The sequence below is a fragment of the Lissotriton vulgaris genome, chromosome 3_2 (assembly GCF_964263255.1).
Source record: "Lissotriton vulgaris chromosome 3_2, aLisVul1.2, whole genome shotgun sequence".
NCBI classification, from domain to species: Eukaryota; Metazoa; Chordata; class Amphibia; order Caudata; family Salamandridae; genus Lissotriton; species Lissotriton vulgaris.
The window spans coordinates 48237786-48261887 of NC_141690.1; positions in this window are offsets into that span (position 1 = coordinate 48237786).

Here is a 24102-nt window from a genome sequence, read left to right on the forward strand (position 1 = left end):
AATAGGTTTTTTAAATGCTAATTCCTAACTATAACTGGTGTAAAACCTATGGTTTTTTCAGTGAATATATATATATATATATATATATATATATATATATATATATATATATATATATATATTCACAGAAAAAACCATAGGTTATAGTGGATATATAGTTAGGAATTTGCATTTAGAAAACCTTATTTTACTCGCATAAAACCATTGAAATTCCATATATAGTTAGAAGCGCTAACTATATATCGCGCACCCGCAATCCACTGCTGATGATGTCACATATTACATCATTCATGACATGGTCAGTGACATCACTGATGACATCACTGATGACATCTCAAATGACATCACTGATGACATCACTGATCACAACATCCAGTGATTGTATGTGTCTGTAAAGTTTAAATATGTTTCACATATTGAAGAATGAGTGGATGTATAAGTGTCTGGATGAAGAATTTAGTAGGTGCATGACTGACTGTATGAGTGAGTGATTAAATGTGTCTCACTGAGTGCATGGGTTAGTGACTAAACTGTCTTAATTTGTGCATCAGTATGTTTGCTGTTGTGTAAGCTGCTGCATGTGTTGATCAGTAGCTATAAGAGTGGCCATATGGGTTATTGATTGGTTGCCCAAGTATTTGAATGGGAGGCTGAGTGTGTGTGTGGGTGGCTGGGAGGTGCGTGACTCTGTGCATAGATGTGTAAGCAGTTGATTCACTAGGAGTATGAGTTCAAGAGTGCATGTGGAAATAGCTATATGGGCGGTTGACTATGCATGGGTGTGTTGGTGAGTGAATGGATTTCTCATTGCTACATGTGCAAGTAAGTACGTATGTAAAAAACAATACATGTGAGAGTTGAGATATATAAATAACTGAACATAAGAGCCAGTGAATGTGTGAGTGGCTGTATCGATCACTGTGAGCTTGTATCAGGGATTATATAAGAGAATAAATATGTGTTATTATATGTTTGAATAAGTAAGATGTGTATAACTTTATAGTTGAGGAAATGGAGGTGTGATTGATTCTTTGCATGACTGACTAGGTGTGTGAGTAACTCCATGGATGAGTGACAGTCTGTGAGTGTCTGTTTATACTGAGTGTATGTAAGGTTATATTAGAGTCTGAAGAGTTTCATTGTATTATCACATGAGTGATGTGATCAGTGATGACAAATGAGATGTCATCAGTGATGTCATTTGAGTTGTCATCAGTGATGTCATCAGTGATGTCATTTGAGATGTCATCAGTGATGTCATTTGAGTTGTCATCAGTGATGTCATTTGAGATGTCATCAGTGATGTCATCAGTGATGTCACTGACCATGTCATGAATGATGTATTATGTGACATCATCAGCAGTGGATTGCGGGTGCGCGATATATAGTTAGCGCTTCTAACTATATATGGAATTTCAATGGTTTTATGCGAGTAAAATAAGGTTTTCTAAATGCAAATTCCTAACTATATATCCACTATAACCTATGGTTTTTTCTGTGAATTTCATTGGTTTTTTAATAGCAAATATGAAAAGCTTTAAAATGTCAAGTACGTGATAGATAAAAACATTTTCGTATGTATGCACGCTGATGTGCTTTGAACGCTGCACCCCCCCCCCCCCCTCCCCTCTTTTGTCTTAGTAGTACTCTCTATTTGCAGATACTGAAGGGTAGTTAACGCAGGCCTTTACCCCCGTTGTAATCCGTCGTGCCTGCTTGTCTCTCCATTTGATTGATTGTTGTCCAAGCATTTACTGTTTTAGAATTGGTTCTCTTTGGATCATTCTCTATTTACAAACAAGCACAAAGTCGCAATACTCTGTTTAGTCTTTGCAGATAGTGAAAAATCGTGTAAAAAAATAAAAGTAATCGAGCAAAATCAGTAGGCCACTAATTGGATCTCTTTTTGACCTCGCTAAAATAGAAATATTAGGAACAACCCTTCATGAGAAATACGAAAATAGTGAGATGAACTGAGCTCCACACCATGAGGGCTGCAAGACAGCTCGGCTCCATCACCCATCCCGCACAAAATAACGACAAACCCTATACAAATATTAAAAATATAGACAACACACCAGCAAAGAAACAGGGTAAAACATTTTATTAAAAAACTATTTACATAACGTTGGTTTATAAGATGATGTCAGTAGTGGACCGATGTGTGAATAGATCGAAAACAGCACAAGGCTCCAAGATCCGGATGGCAAGCTCCTGGATGTTGGGTGCCATAGTTTAGAGTTCTGAATTTCAGCCTTTTTCAATGCCTGTGCTTTGTTGAATCAAAATGGCGGCTTGACACAAAGCTGACTCAAGCGTTGCTACTGATGCTATGCAGACCAAAACTGGTTTTCAGTTTGTACATTTTTCTAGATTTTTCAATCCAAGTTTGGTTGACTTTGTAGAACGATGGCTTCAGATTTTCAACATACGGTGTGGTGGCGCTGACTGGGAGGGGGCGCTTCGCTCCTGCCCCCTCCCCAAGTAAGATTTTCATACGTGAAAGTACGTTAATGGTTTTGGTCCCTGAGATGCTTCGATGTCACTACCATTCTCAAATAGCATAAGTTCTGGATGTTGGGTGCCATAGTTAAGAGTTCTGAGCAGTGCTTGTAACACTGTCTGAAGCTTATTTCCACCTACTGCAGCTTCACTATTCTCAAAGTAAGTGAGTGTCGTTTGTGGACCTGAGTGCATTAGAAAACAATGTGATATATTACCTTCCTAAACAGCTTGACGGAGGCCCCTGAGGGGCGGTGTGATGGCCATGGACTCGGAGAAGACGCTTGGCTCCGACACCCTCCCCAAGTCTTATAGCACTGGTGTAGCCTGAGATCGCCCCCGACATAGGCGGCCGGCTCCCGGAGTCCGGCGGAACTTTTTGCCTTTTGATGACTCTTCAATTCTGGACCTTGTCCCACAATCCGTTTGACCTGAAAACAAGCTGTAGTGGGGCGCCCCTTTATCGTTTTAGTTGCCAATCCGCCCGCTTTTGCTACACTGTGCCTCTTCCGCCATTCAGCTGTTTACCGCCCGCTCTTGCGACTACAGCGTCTCGCTCACCATGTAGTTGAGATGCGCCCGCTCTTGCGCTGCAGCGATAGGCGGCTGCCACAGGACTCTCAAAATGGCGGCCGGCTCTTCGGTTTTGGGCCTGGTCCACTAAAATGGCCCTGGGACACCTTGGAACTCGGACGCTTGTCTGCTAGGGCTTGGGTCCCATTCTCGAAAAGCGTCCCCTCAGCCGTGAAGATTCTACAAAAGTCTTGGGGGCCTCCGACTCCCGCAGGCTTCTGGTGGGGAGCGGCTGCCATGATTGCTCGTGGAATGGCCACGACGGAGCTACGAGATGGTAGTGGTCTCATGCTGACGCCAGCTTTAGTCTGAAACATCCAGAAACACTATAGACTACCAATTCGATCAGTTCCGGTAGCGCCCCAACATGACCCGGAAGAGAAGAACTTGCCCTCCCCTCTTTGACTGATGGTTCTTGTTGCCTGTCCCCTCTGTTGTCATTTAACAGAACTTTTTGGACTGCTGAAATTTGTTGTGTTCTGAACGCTGGTTGGTGGAGACATTTAGACTATATTCTTGACCTACGTTGTCGCGTAATGCGTTTTATGACACGCCGCGTTAGCGCACCCGGAAGTGATCCGAGGCGCGGCGCGCAGCGCGTAACGTAAGCATAACAGGTCATGTGACTTGTTAATAAAACTTTTCATTGGTTCATTTTACTTTTGTTAATTTAATGATGAAAAGCTTGGTCATATGACCTAAAAATTACGCTTTTTATTATTTTCGAACAATATTTTTTTTTCAAACATATGTTATAATATTCCAGGCTAATGTACTTTCCCGGAAAATTTACAACTGTCTTGCAAGTAAAATATATTCCTTTTTCGAGAAAAAGGGCGTTTCTTCCTTCCATGACGGAGCCGTTGAGTAAAAGAGATTCGGCCTGCTGTCTTAGTCGCCGATACGCCTGATTATCAGATTCTTATCGATCACTTTATGTTGCAGACATGAAAAACACAACTGCCCTTGACCATTTATCTTTACTGCGTTCCTACATATAAATACCTTTTATCCGTCGTGTAATTGGACTGCTTTATTTCACTTGCCTTTTACTGATTCGAAAACAGTCACTAAAAGTAAAAACTTTACAAATGTAAATACTACTACTGTGTTTTGTTTTAAAAACCTTTATTGTGAAAATGTCAGTATACAAATACGGGCCTATAACCACGTGGGCCGGCCACGGAGCAAACTGAAATCGTATATGATGAGGAGACATTTACATTGTAGAAGAACGTAACGAGCGGGCCATTAGGTGACAAGAACAAAGGTGTCTAACAGTTGCGGAATCGGTGGACGTACATTTTGTAATTAAAATCTGACAGGGCCACTTACAATAACATTTTCTAGATATACATTTGCGGGCAAGGAGTTACGAGTCCCATTTATACCGGCGCCATTTTGGGCGAGGCCGGGCAGGTCCAAGATATAGTCAAAATGTCTCCACCAACCATCGGCCAGACCAGAACCCCTTTCGGCCCTTTATGCTACAAGATGGTGTCTTCCATTCAGAAAATATTGTTGGCAGCATTTTGAAAGGAAACAGAAACAGCCGTTCTCCTAGTGAGTTTCACATTGTTACATTTAGGAAGAATGTTGAAGAGTAGTATGTGGAAAATCTGAAGCCATTTTTCTACAAACTCTCAATCAGACTTGGATGGAAAAAAAAAACCTGAAGAATGTACAAACTGAAAACCAATTTTTGTCTGTATAGCACCAACAGTAACGCTTGAGTCAGCTTTGTGTCAAGCCGCCATTTTCATTCAATCAATAGCGTCCGCCTGCACACATTCAGGGACCTGGTCGTGTCTTCAGATGAAACGCATTGTAGGAAAAAAAGCAGAAAGGAAAAGGCAAAAAGTTCCGCCGGACCTAGTGAAGCTGCAGCAGGTGCAAATAAGCTTCAGACAGTCTTACAAGCACTGCTCAGAACTCTCAACTGAGGCACTCAACATCCAGGACTTGCCATTCGGATCTTGGCGCCTTGTGCTGGTTCCGACCTATTCACACATCGGTCCACTACTGACATCACCTCATAAGCCAACGGGGCACCCCACGCCGACTTTCGGCGCAGCATTGTAGGATGGCCACACCAGTGCGGCAACTTGCTGGACACAACATCTGGGCCATCCAGATCGCGGCGCGTTCGACTCACTGTACCGCAACAGTGACCGAAACTCAGCTGGACACGCCGTCTTTCGGCGCAGCATTGTAGGATGGCCACACCAGTGCGACAATTTGCTGGACACCACCTCGGTGCCATCCGGATCTCGGCGCGTTCGAGTCACTGTACCGCAACAGTGACCGCAATTCAGCTGGACACGCCGTCTTTCGGCGCAGCATTGTAGGATGGCCACACCAGTGCGGCAATTTGCTGGACACCACCTCGGTGCCATCCGGATCTCGGCGCGTTCGAGTCACTGTACCGCAACAGTGACCACAATTCAGCTGGACACGCCGTCTTTCGGCGCAGCATTGTAGGATGGCCACACCAGTGCGGCAATTTGCTGGACACCACCTCGGTGCCATCCGGATCTCGGCGCGTTCGAGTCACTGTACCGCAACAGTGAGCGCAACTCAGCTGGACACGCCGTCTTTCGGCGCAGCATTGTAGGATGGCCACACCAGTGCGGCAATTTGCTGGACACCACCTCGGTACCATCCGGATCTCGGCCCGTTGTGCTGCCTTCGGCCTATTCGCACATCGGTCCGCTACTGACGCCGCCTCACGTGCCAACGGATTTTCTACGCTTTTTGTAGCCCTATGCCGCATAACAGGTCATGTGACTTGTTTATAAAACTTTTCATTGGTTCATTTTACTTTTGGTTTCCTAAAGATGGAAGGCTTGGTCATATGACCTAAAAATAACACTTTTCATTGGTTTAGAACATTTTTTTTTCCCAAACGATGAAAGCCCCACCTTGTTTCTGGATCATTCAGACTGAAGCTGGCGTCAGCATGAGAGCACCACCATCTCGTGGCTCCGTCGTGGTCATTCCGCGAGCAATCATGGCAGCCGCTCCCCACCGGAAGCCTGCGGGAGTCGGGGGCCCCCAAGACTTTTATACAATCTTCACGGCTGAGGGGACGCTTTTCGAGAATGGAGCCCAAGCCCTAGCAGGCAAGCGTCCGAGTTCCAAAGTGTCCCAGGACCATTTCAGTGGACCAGGCCTAAAACCGAGGAGCTGTCCGCCATTTTAAGAGCCATGTGGCAGCCGCCTATCGCTGCACTGCAAGAGTGGGAGCAACTCAACAACATGGTGAGCGAGACGCTGTGGCCGCAAGAGCGAGCGCAACTCAGCTAGATGGCCGCCACCTGGGGAGGCCTGTTCACGCCGGCTCCCCCACGCCCCACTCCCCTCCCGGGCCGCCGCACGCCAATTTTCGGAGCAGCATTGTAGGATACCAAAACCAGTGCGGCAGTTTACTGGACATCACCTGGGTGCCTGTCGTACATGTTGTGTCAGCCATGTGACACTGGACACAGACCGCTACTGACGAGGCCTCCCCCCGCACCACCCGGGACGCCCCACGCTGTTTTTCTGTGCTGCATTGTAGGATCCCTAAACCAGTGCGGCACCCAGGCGACATCACCTGGGTGCCGTCCAGAACTCTGCACGTTGTGCTGCCTTGGGACTATTCGCACAACAGACCGCTACTGACGAGGCCTCCCCCCGCCCCACCCGGGACGCCCCACGCCAATTTTCGGAGCAGCATTGTAGGATCCCTAAACCAGTGCGGCACCCAGGCGACATCACCTGGGTGCCGTCCAGAACTCTGCACGTTGTGCTGCCTTGGGACTATTCGCACAAAAGACAGCTTCTAACCATTGTTGCTTTTTGTGTTGAGAAATGTTTAAATGTTTTTAGTTTTTGTTCCGTTCGTTAAAGTTAGTAGTTAATAAAGTTTTATAACCTTACTTTGTTGGAGTGTTATCTATTTTTTTAAAAACGGGTGAATGGGGCCTTGAATCGGGTTATTGTCATGTGTGGGCTTTGGAAGTGTGCTGCTGCAGGATCGGACATTTCAAACTCAAATGCACGTTCTTTTTCTTACCTTTCCGAAGCATGGAGCGCAATAGCAGGCAGAGAAAGGGTGATGCACGTGTTGAACACTACCTGACCTGGCAAGTTGCTGGCAGTGCCCCCCCGCCCGCTCCTGAAAGAGGGCACACACACACCGCCCCCCCGAATACTTCACAAATCTTTAAAAGACCATGCGCTTGTTCATGAGGCTTAAATGGTTTATCACCTCTTCTAGAACCCCTGCATCGACCCTCTGACGTTTCATGGAAAAATTACCATGTAACACAATACCAAGCCCTGTCAGCTGAAACCCCCAAGGAATCGTGGGGCATATTATCAAGGGGGTTTATCTCCGCTTTTTTGGCTTTAAAAGCCATGAAAGCGGAGATAAAATTATTTCCCTATTACCAAGCTGTCGCTAACACCAGTTAGTGACAGCTAAAAGGAGATAGCGACCATCTTGGGCCCCGCTTTGCATATCAGTGATACTTATCACTAATGACATGCAAAGTGGCGTGCCAAGATGTTAGCGACTGGAAACAGTCCCTAACATCGCTACCTTCTATTACCAACTTTTGGAGATATTCGCGCTAAGCGCGAATATCTCCAAAATCTAACACCTGCCCTGAGCAGTTCTTAGCCATGTTATCCAATGGGAGGTGGATAACATGGCTAAGAGCATTAGATCGATAATACATGAATATAATTACCATGTAACACAATACCAAGCCCTGTCAGCTGAAACCCCCAAGGAATCGTGGGGCATATTATCAAGGGGGTTTATCTCCGCTTTTTTGGCTTTAAAAGCCATGAAAGCGGAGATAAAATTATTTCCCTATTACCAAGCTGTCGCTAACACCAGTTAGTGACAACTAAAAGGAGATAGCGACCATCTTGGGCCCCGCTTTGCATGTCAGTGATACTTATCACTAATGACATGCAAAGTGGCGTGCCAAGATGTTAGCGACTGGAAACAGTCCCTAACATCGCTACCTTCTATTACCAACTTTTGGAGATATTCGCGCTAAGCGCGAATATCTCCAAAATCTAACACCTGCCCTGAGCAGTTCTTAGCCATGTTATCCAATGGGAGGTGGATAACATGGCTAAGAGCATTAGATCGATAATACATGAATATCGCTGACTTTTCACCTGCCCTGAGCAGTTCTTAGCCATGTTATCCAATGGGAGGTGGATAACATGGCTAAGAGCATTAGATCGATAATACATGAATATCGCTGACTTTTCTGCGATAATAGCAAGGTTTATCTGCGATAAAAATCGCCGATGTGCGGCGATAATTTTTGTCTCTAAACAAGTTAGAGACAAAAATTATCGCTAGTTGTTCGTAATATGCCCCCGGGTTTTTGCTTGCAGAAATCGGGAGGCGGGAGACTAGCACTGAAATCAGTACTCACACGCCTGAATCAGGAGGATTGGCATGTCTGAATTCTCTACAGCTGGGGCCATAAACTACATCCGCAGGGTTAGGTGATAGCCTGGGACCAGCCTGGCATCTAAAATGACTGCCGTGCACAACAAAATTGTGGCATTCGAAAAAAGGCAAGATGGCGCAACCGCTGGAAGAGATGTATCAACATATATCAGCCTCCTCAGCCACCCTCAGGAAACATAGGGGATTAGGATACGTCTCCCGCACCCCCTTATACCTAGTACTTTAATTAACGAAGCACAAAATGGCGAATTCCCGTTTCGCTACCAGTTTGCGGCCCAGTTCGCGGCCCGTGAAGCGCTTCTACCGTGAAAAATCATTTTTTTTTTATTTTCCCCACGGGACCCTTTAATAACCCCATCAACATTCCTAGGGGGTCAAGAGGGGGATACCTTGCCCCCTTTCATTAAATTCCCCCTTAGTTTTTCACCTTTTCTTCTCTCTCGATCCTACCGAGAGACAAGATGGCGGCCGCTCCGGACTGTCACGCAGCAAAAAAAAAAAAAAGCTCACGCACAGCCGCTGGAAGAGATGTATCAACATATATCAGCCTCCTCAGCCACCCTCAGGAAACATAGGGGATTAGGATACGTCTCCCGCACCCACTTATAACTAGTAATTTAATTAACGAAGCACAAAATGGCGAATTCCCGTTTCGCTACCAGTTCGCGGCCGCGCTTCTACCGTGAAAAATCATTTTTTTTTTATTTTCCCCACGGGACCCTTTAATAACCCCAACAACATTCCTAGAGGGTCAAGAGGGGGATACCTTGCCCCCTTTCATTAAATTCCCCTTTCGTTTTCCACCTCTTCTTCTCTCTCGATCCTACCGAGAGACAAGATGGCGTCCGCTCCGGACTGTTTAGAATGTTGACAGACACCGGAGAGCCAATCAGCTTTCTGCGCGCAAAGTTCCGATAAGCGAAAAGTAAGCGGACCGGATCGCTGCCCAGAGCGCTGTTACAGATATATATCTTGGTTTGAACGTTAATTTCTCAAAAACTACTGGAGCACATATATTGAGACCTAGCAAAGGCACATCGGGCTAACAGTCCCTACAATTTTGCCAAGTTTCGTGCAAATCCATTCAGCCGTTCGAGCTAAAAGTGAGTCCAACCGCCCTATGGAAATTAACATGGGAAAAACGCGTTTTGGGACCCCCCTTTTTTCTCAGCCCCCCCTTGACGAAACCCCCCTAAATTTTCAGGGGCTGCTCAGAATCAAAATGTGCCATTTTCCTGAAAATTTCAGCCGATTCCGTCCACAAACGCCAGTAGGTAGTTATAGTTAGGATTTTTTTCAATGTTAAATCTCAAAATTCTATTTGGAATAACTTTGGCACCGGTTGACGAATCTGCCTGAAAATTTCCTGAAAATGGCCTCGTTGAGCTCCGGTCCTTCCTTGAAAGTTTGGGGGGGATACGTCAAGCGGGGGCCGAGATAAAAGGGGGGTCCCAAAACGCGTTTTCCCCATGTTAATTTCCATAGGGCGGTCGATTTCACTTTTAACCCGAACGGCTGAATGGATTTCCACCAAATTTGGCAAAATTGTAGGGACTGGTAGCCCGATGTGCCTTTGCTGTGTCTCAAGATATGTGCTCTAGTGGATTTTGAGTAATTTAGGTTCTAAAAAATATATATATCTATAGCAGCGCACCGGTGCGCGCACCGGGGAGCGCTCCAGGCGCGTGACGCGAGGTGCGCATGGAAAGCTGATTGGCTCTCGGGTGTCTGTAAACATTCGAAACAGTCCAGAGCGGCCGCCATCTTGTGTCTCGGTAAAATCGAGACATAAGAGGTGGCTAAAAAAAAGGGGGAAATGACCATAAGGCGTCAGGGATAGACCCCTTTGACCCCCTAGGTTTGATGTGGGGGCTATAAAAGGGCCCCGCGGGGCATTTAAAATATTTTTTTTTTTTCGTTTTGCGCGGGGGAAGCGCCCGGTGCGCGCACCGGGGAGCGGCCCGGGGAGCGTACTATGATGAAAAAAAGTGACAGAGTTTTTAAAAAATGAAGTTTTGATTTAGAAATTGGAGGTAGTTCTAAAAAGAACTTTTTTTTTTCTTCTTTTTGTTGTTTTATATTTTTTTGTGTTTTTTGAACTTTTTGAACTTTTTTGGGCTTTTCAAAACAGTTTTATATTTTTTTTTGTATTTTTTTAGGGGGAGAAACAAAAAAAGGGAATTGAAACTGGCTCAACTGGAGCAAAAAAACAAAAAACCCAAAAAATTACTTCTTTTTGGGGCACTTGTGGTTGTCACCTGCAAGGACGATGAGCTTAACGCTTTTTTCGCCATAGGCGATAAGCTTGCCACATGCAGAACAAGTGATTTTAAAATCAGCAAATCTCGGCTGAATGCAAGGCATCACCTCGGATGTTTCTGGTTCCGATGGAGTGGGTTGGTTTCTTTGGGAGGGGGTCCTTGATGACTGGGGGAGGTTACTGGCCAGTTCCCTGAACTCTGCACGAGAGTAGTTGATTGGGTGCTTTCTGGTCATGTGCCGAATCATGGTATAGTTACCAAATGAATATTTTTTGTTTGGGTTGCCCCGTGAAAGTTCATCATTGCAGATGAGGCAAGTCACCTTGGGCGCATTCACCTTTTTTTCCCCTCTGGGATTGAAAAAAACTCCCATACAATGTGTGGTTTGGGTTTGTATGGGGTATTTTCTTCTGGCAGCCATCTTCTTCTCCCCTCCTCCTCTTCCTCTTCCTCCTCCTCCTGTTCTTGACCACCAATATAATTTGAAGCTAGTCCTCTTGGTGGTTGTGGTGGTGGTGGTGGGGCAGATGCACCAGCTGATGCTACTACTGAAGCCATTATTTGGAGCAAAAAAGTAGAGAGAGCAACAAACAGGTCTTCCTCAGTCAAAGGACAAAGTCAGAATAAGGAAAAAAGGTGGGGTCTTTCATCATTTAGAAAAAAAAACTGTCCTGAACCAATGAGAAGTGTTATTTTCAGGTCGCAAGACCAGGGGCTTCATCATTATGAAACTAAAACTGTTGTGAACCAATGAAAGGTGTTATTTTCTGCTCACATGACCCGACGCTACGTGCCCGGGGTGCGCCCGGGGGCGCGCCCCGGGTCGCGCAGCGTAAGCGCGTCGGATGTTTACGTTGTGCGATCGTATTCGCTCGAGTACTTCCGGGTGCGCTAACGCCGTGCGTATCACGCGGTCGCGGCTACGCGAAACGTCACGATCATGTTTTCATTTGCGATATTGCCGCTCATGGGACGCTCCCCGGAGCGCGCCCCGGGGCGCTTTTCAGAAGTCCGCTTTTCGGGGCGCTCCCCGGGGCGCGCTCCGGGAGCGCTCCCCAAAAAAAAAAAAAAAAAATGAGATAATTGTAGGGACAGGTAGCCCTATTCTGAAGTGGTTTGTAAAAAAATTAACTTTAGAAAAATATGTATTGTGCTACATTGGGCTTAATATCTGTTAGAGCCAAAATGTAGCCCAAATGTAGCCCAAAGTAGCCCAATGTAGCCCAAAGATGGCCACCAGAGACCAAAAAATGTAAATGTAGCCCAAATTTCAACTAGATGTAGCCCAACTGTAGCCCAATGACAGAATGTACCAGAGTGTTCTAAAGAACAACTAGAGTGCTAACAGTCTTATTTATAAAGTGAAACTTATAGTTAGGAATTAGCATTAAAAAAACCTATGAAATTCACTGAAAAAACCATAGGTTTCACACCAGTTATAGTTAGGAATTAGCATTTAAAAAACCTATGAAATTCACTGAAAAAACCATAGGTTTCACACCGGTTATAGTTAGGAATTAGCATTTAAAAAACCTATTAAATTCACTGAAAAAACCATAGGTTTCACACCAGTTATAGTTAGCTGGAAATTTTACTGATATAAAACCATTGAAATTCCCACGTTATAGTTAGTCGGACTCACTATAACTTGCGCGTGCAATGCACTGCTGATGACATCACATATTACATCACTCATGACATGGTCAGTGACATTACTCATGACATCACTGATGACACCATCCAGTGAATATGTGTCTTTCTGAAAAATAAATATTAGTGAGTTATGTTTAAATATTTAAATACATATATTAGTGTTTCACTTTGTGTATAAGTGGCTACATGTGTTGATAAGTAGCTACATGCGTATGTATATGGGTTATTTGATATTTTTATTAGTATCAGTATGAGTGTCTATATGGTTTGGTGGGGGTATTACTTAGCACATAGATGCATGAGTGACTGACTCTTTGTTTGTATGTGTTTTGAAGACAGCATATGTACAGGACTGTATGGGTGGATGAGTGTCTATATGTGTTTGTTAGTGAGTGAATGACTGTCTCACTAGTGTCTTTATCAGTAACTACATATGTTTTAATCTAGTATATATGAATATTGATGTATATAAGTGAGTATATGTGAGAGTAAGAGATTGTAAGAATTCCTGTTTAAATGAGTATGTGTTTCTATAAGTGATTGTTTAAGAGAATAAATATGTGTAATTTTCAATAGAAGTAAGGTGGAAGTGTGTGTATAACTCTATATTCAAATAAATGGTTGTTCAATAGTTTATTTGCACGTGTGAATATGTGTGTGAGTAACTTTTGGATGAATGTCGGTGTGTAACAGGATGTATAGGTGTATCTCTTCATATGATGAGTGAGTATATGTATGAGTGACTATATAGAACTGTTGGTGAATGAGTGGATGTGTATATAGATAGTGGAATTACAGAATTGCTTGTTGTAACTGATATAGGTATCTCCATTTTTAAAAAATTTCAGTTTCTATTTTTGAATATGTGTCTGAAGGGTTACTTTACACTGAGAGGAAGTCTGTCACTGTGTCACAAGGATGGTGTCATCAGTGATGTCATGAGTGATGTCACTGACCATGTCATGAGTGATGTAATATGTGATGTCATCAGCAGTGCATTGCATGCGCAAGTTATAGTGAGTCCAACTAACTATAACGTGGGAATTTCAATGGTTTTATATCAGTAAAATTTCCAGCTAACTATAACTGGTGTGAAACCTATGGTTTTTTCAGTGAATTTAATAGGTTTTTTAAATGCTAATTCCTAACTATAACCGGTGTGAAACCTATGGTTTTTTCAGTGAATATATATATATTCACTGAAAAAACCATAGGTTTTACACACGTTATAGTTAGGAAGTAGCATTTGAAAAACCTATGAAATTCACTGAAAAAACCATAGGTTTGACACCAGTTATAGTTAGCTGGAAATTTTACTGACATAAAACCAATGAAATTCCACGTTATAGTTAGTTGGACTCACTATAACTTGCGCGTGTAATGCACTGCTGATGACATTACATATTACATCACTCATGACATCACTGATGACACCATCTTTGTGACAGAGTGACAGACCTCCTTTCAGTGTAAGGTAACTCTTAAAACACATATTGGAAAATAGAAATTAACATTTTCAAAAAAATGGAGATACCCATACCAGTTACAACAACCAATTCAGTAATTCCACCATCTATATACACATTCTCTCATTTACCAACAGTTCTATATAGTCACTCATACATATACTCACTCATCATATGTAGTGATACACCTATACATCCTGTAACACACCGACAATCATCCAAAAGTTACTCACACACATACTCACACATGCAAATAAACTATTGAACATCCATTTATTTGCATATAAAACTATACACACTCAACCACCCATACAGTCCTGCACATATGGTGTCTTCTAAACACATACAAAAAGAGAGTTAGTCATTCATGCATCTATGTGATTAGTAATACCCCCATAAAACCATAGAAACACTCATACTGATACTAAAAAAACATCTAAGAACCCAAATACCTACACATGTAGGTACTCATCAATCCATGCAACCAGTTATTCACAAAGTGAAACACTGATACATATAATCAAATATTTAAACATTACTCACTAATATATGTATTCACTAAGGTACACTTAATAAGCCAGTTATCCAATCATTTATTTTTGAAAAAAACATTCATTAAGACAATAATTTAAACATTTATTCTTCCCTCGACCTTTACATATACATATATAAAACATATTTATTTTTTAGAAAGACACACATTCACTGGATGGTGTCATAAGTGATGTCACTGACCATGTCATGAGTGATGTAATATGTAATGTCATCAGCAGTGCATTACACGCGCAAGTTATAGTGAGTCCAACTAACTATAACGTGGAATTTCATTGGTTTTATGTCAGTAAAATTTCCAGCTAACTATAACTGGTGTCAAACCTATGTTTTTTTCAGTGAATTTCATAGGTTTTTCAAATGCTACTTCCTAACTATAACGTGTGTAAAACCTATGGTTTTTTCAGTGAATTTCATAGTTTTTTTGAATGCTAGTTCCTAAGTATGTAATCACGTTCGTAACTAGATAGTGTCACCGCCTACACGTCCTGAGAAGCGCATGTAAAGTCATGTGACTTGAAAACAAAACTTCCAATTGGTTATTAGTAGTTTCTGTTCTGGAATATACACGCAGCACTCCACCCACTTTCCTCACAATCTTTTCTACTCTCAAGAGACAACAACGTCGAGCATCTTCCGGAAGACTTTGCTGAAATGGCTGCCCTACCAGATTCATCTTCCGAATCTGAAGGAAATGAGCGACCACCGTTAAGAAGAAAAAAGGAATCTTTCCTTTGGCAATTTTTCACTTATCCTGAAGATCAAAAGAAAGTGAATGCGCCAAAAGTAACCTGCACGATATGCAATTCGGAGCTCTCAAGGGGAAATCCAAATAAAAAATATTCCTTTTCTGCACACACCATGCAGCGGCATGTTAAACAAAGGCATCTTGAACATTATGCAAAAGCATCGACAAGAGCCCTGGCCACGCTATTACCATCAGAGGTGGCCAGCACATCTTCTGGTGGACGACCTGTATCTCCATCGAGTGCTGAGATGGACTTGAGACCATATCTTGCGAAGGTGCACATGAAATGCAACGAGTGTGGAAAAATTATTTTGTATGGAGAGCAGAGCCTTGTTCTTATTAAACTCAAAATTGAAAGTCATAAATGCCCCAAGAAAAGATAAATTTCTTCACTTCATTTTCAAACTATTACATACTGAAAAATGTAGTAGCAACTTTAAGAAATCGAAAGCATTATAACACTTCTTTCCCCCCCAAAAAAAAAAAAAGTTCTTTTCAGAACTAACTCTTTCTACCAAAACGTGCTCCAAGAGCATATTTTGAGATATTTTTTCGCCGCTTTATTTTAGTGCGAGACCGGGTGCGCGCACCCTCCTATCGCGTACAGGACCTGACACTCCCATGTGAAGTCATGTGACTTCCAAACAACACTTCTAATTGGTTCTTAGTAGTTTCTATTCTGGAATTTACACGCAGCACTCCACCCACTTCCATCACTTTCTTTTCTACTCTCAAGAGACAACAACGTCACACATCTTCCCGAAGACTTCGGTACAATGGCTACCGTTCCGCATTCATCTTCCGAATATGATGAAAATGAGCGACCACCTTTGACAAGAAAAACGGAGGCCACGCTATTACCATCAGAAGTAATCAGCACATCTTCCGGTGGACGACCTGTATCTCCATCGAGTGCTAAAATGGACTTGAAACCATGTCTGGCGAAGGTGCACATAAAATGCAACAACTGTGGAGAACTTCTTGTATACGGAGAGCAAAGCTTTACTCTAATTAAACACAAAATTGAGAGTCATAAATGCTCCAAGAAAAGTTAAATTTCGTCACTTTATTTGGATAGTATGACATACTGAAAAATATCATAGCAACTTTAAGAAATCAAATGCATCAAAACACTTGTTTCCAAAAAAAAACAAAAAAAAAAAAAGTTCTTTTCAGAACTAACTCTTTCCACCAAAACATGCTCGAAGAGCATATTATAAGATGTTTTTTCGCCGCTTTATTTTAGTGCGAGACCGGGTGCGCGCACCCTCCTATCGCGTACAGGACCTGACACTCCCATGTGAAGTCATGTGACTTCTAAACAACACTTCTAATTGGTCTTGGTAGTTTCTATTCTGCAATTTACACGCAGCACTCCACCCACTACCATCACTTTCTTTTCTACTCTCAAGAGACAACAACGTCGAACATCTTCCCGAAGACTTCGGTACAATGGCTACCGTTCCGCATTCATCTTCCGAATCTGATGAAAATGAGCGACCACCTTTGACAAGAAAAACGGAGGCCACGCTATTACCATCAGAAGTAATCAACACATCTTCCGGTGGACGACCTGTATCTCCATCGAGTGCTGAGATGGACTTGAGACCATATCTGGCGAACGTGCACATGAAATGCACGAACTGTGGAGAACTTCTTGTATACGGAGAGCAAAGCTTTACTCTAATTAAACAAATAATTGAGAGTCATAAATGCTCCAAGAAAAGTTAAATTTCTTCACTTTATTTGGATAGTATGACATACTGAAAAATGTTGTCGCAACTTTAAGAAATCAAAAGCATCATAACACTTGTTTCCCAAAAAAAAAAAAAACTAACTCTTTGTACCAAAACAAGCTTGAAGAGCATATTAGCTGATATTTTCTCGCCGCTTTCTTATAGTGCGCGACCGGGTGCGCGCACCCACCTATCGCATCGAGACACGCATGTGCAGTCATGTGACTTTAAAACAACACTTCCAATTGGTTCTTACTAGTTTCTATTCTGCAATTTACACGGAACACTCCACCCACTTCCCTAGAAAACCAGTTTATCGTAAAACTTTTAAAGCCTCCTCTTATGAAATATTCAACATCAATCACATAGCAGAGTACTAAATAGCACTATATACACTCCGTCCCTTAATTATAAGAGACTTATTGCTATGTAAAAGCAACTTTTGTTTTCCAAGATAATGTAAAATGCTGAGCCTATTACATAATTTTTTTTCACATATATGTTACTAGTCTCCTTCGAGTACTAACACCGTAGAAAATACCACCAATAGCGGTGATATTTTTTACACCGAGACCGGGCGATTTCTATCGCTTACAGCCCTTACAATTATAAAGTTTTATTTCCTAAGTCTCTGATCTCCAACTGTGCAACGTAGGTCCCCTGTGTGTCGCAATAAGGTCCATAAACAAAAACTACAGAGCCAGCATTATAAACATACACAGAACCACAAAACGACAAGAGCCACCATGCTAATATATATCCTTAATATAATAAACCTCTGAGAATAAATACATATTTCCGTGGCAGCCCATAACACAAATGTGGCGTCCTCTGACTCTGCTCCATTACCAAACACCGTAACTCCCCGCCCCCCTCACTTTTCACTAAACTCCGCACTCCACCCCAGCCGAACCCCTTATTACAAACCCCCAACCTACCCTCCCTGCCCAAACCCACCATGAACCTCAAACCGCCCCTAGAAAACTTATAAGACACAGGATTACTAAAACTCAAAGAATACGCAACAGGCACATAATGTAAATAGTACATAAAGGCACATATTTTTTCCAAAATACTATTTAAAAACATGTTCTATTTTTAATAAATCTATCATGCATCTGACCCTCTAGAACTGCTTTCAAAACGTGAACTATAAACCTCTACTTTTCATTTTCAAACCATACACTTTCTTCTGACCCTCTAGAACTGCTTTCAAAACATGAACTATAAACCTCTACTTTTCATTTTCAAACCATACACTTTCAATTACATTATTTTTTTTACACAATTCATGTAATGTTACAAACCTTTTCTAAAATACACCAGTCCGTATCATTTATAAGGATTTATTTTCAGTCTTCATCAGTGACACTTTCTTCACATATAATAGAAATCACTATAACTTTTTGTACGACAATGCTAACGCGGTAAAAATAACCCTTCATTTGCTTTCCTTTAAGAATGCACACTATGTACCCCACGCATGCGTTTCTTAATCTTTGTATTTGGCAGCGAATACCGACCTTGAATCGGAAGACATGAACAAGACCGCCAATGTCACATTTAAAACTGAATGTTGCATCTGCTCACACACATATCTTTCACTAAGCTAACATTCACAGAAAACAGCATTGATGTAAAAAAAAATTGACCTTGCTTTACAACTCCCTCAAATCACTCGCTTATTTTTTAACGCATCCTCCAGTTAAAAAAAAGCTACTTTTTTAATAACCACTAAGCAATATATAAGTGACTAGACTCTTAGAAAATGTATCAAGTCATTCTGCTTCTCTCCACTGCATAGCCGGCGACCTAATTCTGTGGAGTTGCTATACAACCAGCGGTGCTGCGCCGTTTCCTTTACCATCTTGGGAAATTCAAAATGGATGTCCCTCCTGCCTTCGCAAACGAGCCGGGCCACTTAGAACTATTTCGCCAGAGGATGCTTGACTACTACGGCATCTTACCACTCTCGACTTTGAATGCATCATATCGATTATCATTTCGATATTCGTATTTCACCTGTGTGCAGCCTGTATTTCATTGCCTGAGCTGTGATTTCACGTGGGCCCTGGATTTATGTCTCTGCAATTTGGTACCCCCTGAACCGAATTACAATCACCTCATGAATCCGTTACTTGATCATGAACAGCTTTGTTACAACGGAGGGTTTATGGCCTTTGCAGCGATACAAGGAGTTCTGGGTCATTGGAATATATTCGCAGCGGCGCAAGATTTCCTAACAGAGAGCTACATCGAAAACCCACCGAGCTGCCCAATGATGGTAAAAGACGCTCCAATAATGACAGATCATGAATGCTCCTTTGATCTTCTCAATTGGATGGCTGACATGTTTTCAGATGATAGAGAAAGAAAGTGTAGCAAACTCTAAGGGCATAGATAGTCCCTAGAACATAATCCAAACAGAATAATAGACCCTCCAAAACATTCAAATAACTGTGTGCTGAAACAATAATTTATACAAAAATTCTTCAATTTATTTGTTTTGTTTTTAGTATATTTAGTTTGTTATTTTTGTCCTTTGTATAAATTTCATTTACTTGTATAATTCATTCTTCACATTTAAAAAGAACCTTGGTATATAATACATGATATTCAAACATATGCAAAAATTTGATTATTTACAACTAAGGACGTACAAAGACAATAGGTGAGAACAGAAAAAATTACATAACCATAATTACAAAAGCAAAATAACCCAGTGATATACGAGATATTCAGTCGTTGGAATAATTGATGAAGGCAATGCGGCTGAATGGAACTACGCGCGTTTCGGCCCAAGGCCTTCGTCAGGTGACCGTCATTCGTATATTATAAATAAATAGAAAAGGTGATATAACCTAAACAGACAAAACAGAAAAGATATAAATATATCAACAGCTCAGACACACATATTCATTTCAACTATTTACAGTGCAATTTCTGTTTCTGTATTTTTAGGGTCTATAACAGTTTCAATACAGATGTATATATATACAATGTTATCATCTCAGTACAACTACCTAATTATAATTAATGCCAGACCATCTAGTTTGTTGCTTTACAGATGCACAGATATCTATTTGATGATTCTTGTTCTATATTGGCTAAGTTAAGGACCGTCACTTAAAATATATCCCTTTTTGCAACATTTCTAAATGTGATAGTTTTACTGAAAGGTTTTTTGACCAACAGTTCCATATTAGACACTAAAGTTTCAGAAGGAAAAGAATCCAGAAGCAGAATAGATGTAGACACAGATAAACAACCTTATACACTCACCCTAAAGATACCTTTACTTATGAAAAAGGGGAGTATAGCCATTTCTACTTACACAACAATGGACAAGTTGACAAATTAACACTTCGTTTCCTATGGCGACAGTTTTGATTTCATTTGTATCGAGTCAATTGTGCTGAAAAATAAGTAAGCACCTATTTTTAGATATTAATATCCAACCATATACCTTTAGTCTTAGTCTTAACTGCTCTATAATGAAGATGTACCTTATTTGTTCCTGTAAAAAGACTTTCTACGCACAGAGTCATTCTGCTTCTCTCCACTGCATAGCCGGCGACCTAATTCTGTGGAGTTGCTATACAACCAGCGGTGCTGCGCCGTTTCCTTTACCATCTTGGGAAATTCAAAATGGATGTCCCTCCTGCCTTCGCAAACGAGCCGGGCCACTTAGAACTATTTCGCCAGAGGATGCTTGACTACTACGGCATCTTACCACTCTCGACTTTGAATGCATCATATCGATTATCATTTCGATATTCGTATTTCACCTGTGTGCAGCCTGTATTTCATTGCCTGAGCTGTGATTTCACGTGGGCCCTGGATTTATGTCTCTGCAATTTGGTACCCCCTGAACCGAATTACAATCACCTCATGAATCCGTTACTTGATCATGAACAGCTTTGTTACAACGGAGGGTTTATGGCCTTTGCAGCGATACAAGGAGTTCTGGGTCATTGGAATATATTCGCAGCGGCGCAAGATTTCCTAACAGAGAGCTACATCGAAAACCCACCGAGCTGCCCAATGATGGTAAAAGACGCTCCAATAATGACAGATCATGAATGCTCCTTTGATCATCTCAATTGGATGGCTGACATGTTTTCAGATGATAACAGTGATTTCATGTTAGAGGCACTTGCTGCATACTTTGCCTACACAATGGACAATTAACTCTTTCCTAACAGCGAGCTACATCGAAAACCCACCGACCTGCACTCTGATGGTAAAAGAGGCTCCGATTATAAGAGATTATCACTACTGCTTTACTCTTTTCCATTGGATAGCTGACATAATTTCAAATGATAAAACTGATTTCCTGTTACAAGCAGAAACTACCTATTTTGCCTAAACAATGCTTCAATAACTCTCAAACAACCCATTGACGTCCTCATTTCCTTTTGGTTTTCTATATTCTTCACGTTATTTTCCATATTTTCTTTTGAAGAACAGACCTATTTGCTTTACTAACAATGGACATTATGATTTCGTGTTGTTTGACAGCTGATTCATAAAGTAATGATGTATAACCACTTGCATTTTCATATATCGTTCCTAAACTGAAAGGCCACAAACCTTCTTCCATTTATTAAAATATAATATACTTCCTTATAAGACTGTACAATGTTTTTTTCCAACTATATTCATTTTTCTTCAACTATAGCGTTTGTATTCCATGTACTACTGACAATACCAATTACTGTGTTTTTTGCAATTTCTGTACTCAGATTACATAATGATTTGCCTTTAAAATAGTACATTTCTAAATAAACATTTCAAATATTCACGGTTTCTCTTTTAATCCATAATCTCAACTGAAATGATTTCATATTGAAAAACTATTCATGGGTTCCACATAACCTTAACTGTAGACACTGAGGACCTTATTCATGAAGACCTTCCGCCGCCGGGGCCTCATTTTTTAAAATGGGAAAAAGTAACGCACCGGTGGCGCAAGGCCTTCATAAATAAAGTCCTGAATGTTTTCTTTTCTTGAACTCACTTACTGATACTAGAACCTCCAAGCCAATTACGGCCCGTGAACTCTTTCTTAGTAGGTCGCGCACCGTAAAGACAGTTATACCACTGTTAACATTTTTTTTTTTACTGTTACTAAGCACCGACACAGTTCCGCTTTACTCAGAGTTAATCACTGCTCCCACGCTTCTACAAGCCAGACGCTATATCGTATTTCTCTCCTTATCACCCTTTCATCTCCACAATAACAAACAGTTGTCCTCCAGCCACCAGAGAACAGACTCAGATGCAGATGCACCAAAGAGTGAACCCATCACCAACTGCCATCTCCGGCTGTTTCCATGGTTACACCTCATTCTGCACCTTGCTGAAGGCACAGGTCAAAAGTTCATCTCTCAACGTTCTACAGCTAACTAATAACACTATTTTCCCTCCAGAAACACCTGCCAATCCACAACTCTGTTAAATGTCTTGTTTTTTCACACCCAATAGTACTTTTCGTTTAACATAAACATTGACCTGTTCACTCTCCACTTGTTACAATCAACCAATCATTTTTATTTTTTTAACCACACCCAGCCTCTTCCTTTTTCTTTATTTAAAATTTCAACTTCTAACTACCATTCCACTTCCAGAACCGATCGGAGGACGACTACAAATCCCTTGAAAATGAAGGTCTGGCTAATAGGACACAGTTATATTCACTGGAGTGAAAAATATGCAGTAAGCAGACGAATTTGCAACCTCAGCTTACCAAATGTACACATAACATGGATTTCCAAAAGAGGATTGAAATGTCACCAATTAATTCCATTGGTGAAAACTTTTATGCATCTCCCAGAACCAGACCTTATAATTGTGCACTGTGGTGGGAACGATCTAGGCACAATCACTGGGGTAGGTCTGGAAATGCTTCTAAAAGACACCTTTCGACAATTGATGACACTTTTTCCTCGATCTGCCTTGGTATATTCCAATATATGCCAAAGACAGAAATGGAATTGGTCTAATCACCATTGTGCACAATTTGAGAAAGCAAGGAGACATGTAAATAAATCTGTTTCTGCGTTCCTCAGAGATTATAGCATGGGTTCTATTTACCACAACAACTTGCGCTACCACATGCAAGACGTCTATAGGAGAGACGGTGTTCATTTCACGAATGAGGGAAACAGAATCTTCCTCTGCAACATCAGGCTCTGCATCGGTACTTACTTATAAATGCAGAAAACACTCAATTAACACAAGGGCTCTTTTCAGAGCCACCTTATATCTAAGCACTCAAACTTCTGATTTACCTCCATTTTCACACTCTTGTAAATAGGTGTGCGCGACCGAGTGCGCGCACCCCGTATTTTTTTTTCGGAGAAAAATTATATCTTTTCGCGTTTAAGGGCCTTACTGCACACCCTGAGAAAACCTACACAGGAAGACAATCTCTACCTTCTCCCCTTTCCATGTTTCAACGCTTTGAAATGAACAATATATTTACTCGCAGTGACAAAATGGCGGACAAAACTTCCTGATTTCCTTCGAATCGAACGTTAACAGACGTCACGCAGCCCAAAAAAATACCGCTCACGCGCAGCCGCTTGGGTGCGCCCACGTGTGCGCGCCTATAGATATATAATTGACTTTAACTTTAATTTTCTCAACAACTACTGAACGGATTTACACCATTCCAAAAAAAGCGTAATCTGCGAGCCGGACTGTACAGTTTTGCCAAATTTCTTATAAATCCATTCACCCGTTCGACCTGTAGCCGAGTCTAAAGGTCCTATGGAAAATAACATGGAGAAAACACGTTTTGGGACCCCCCTTTTATCTCAGCCCCCACTTGACCAATCCCCCCCAAACTTTTAGGGAAGGAGCGCAGCGGACTGAGCCATCTTCTTTGAGAAATTCGCTAAGATTCTTCAACCAGGGCCAAAGTTATTCCAAATAGAATGTTGAGGATTTCCTATGGAAACTAGGTCCTAACTATAACTACCTACTGGCGACCGCCAGTAGGTAATACATACATATATATATATTCACAGAAAAAACCATAGGTTATAGTGGATATATAGTTAGGAATTTGCATTTAGAAAACCTTGAAAATTCAATGAAAAAACCATTGGTTTTAGGCCATATA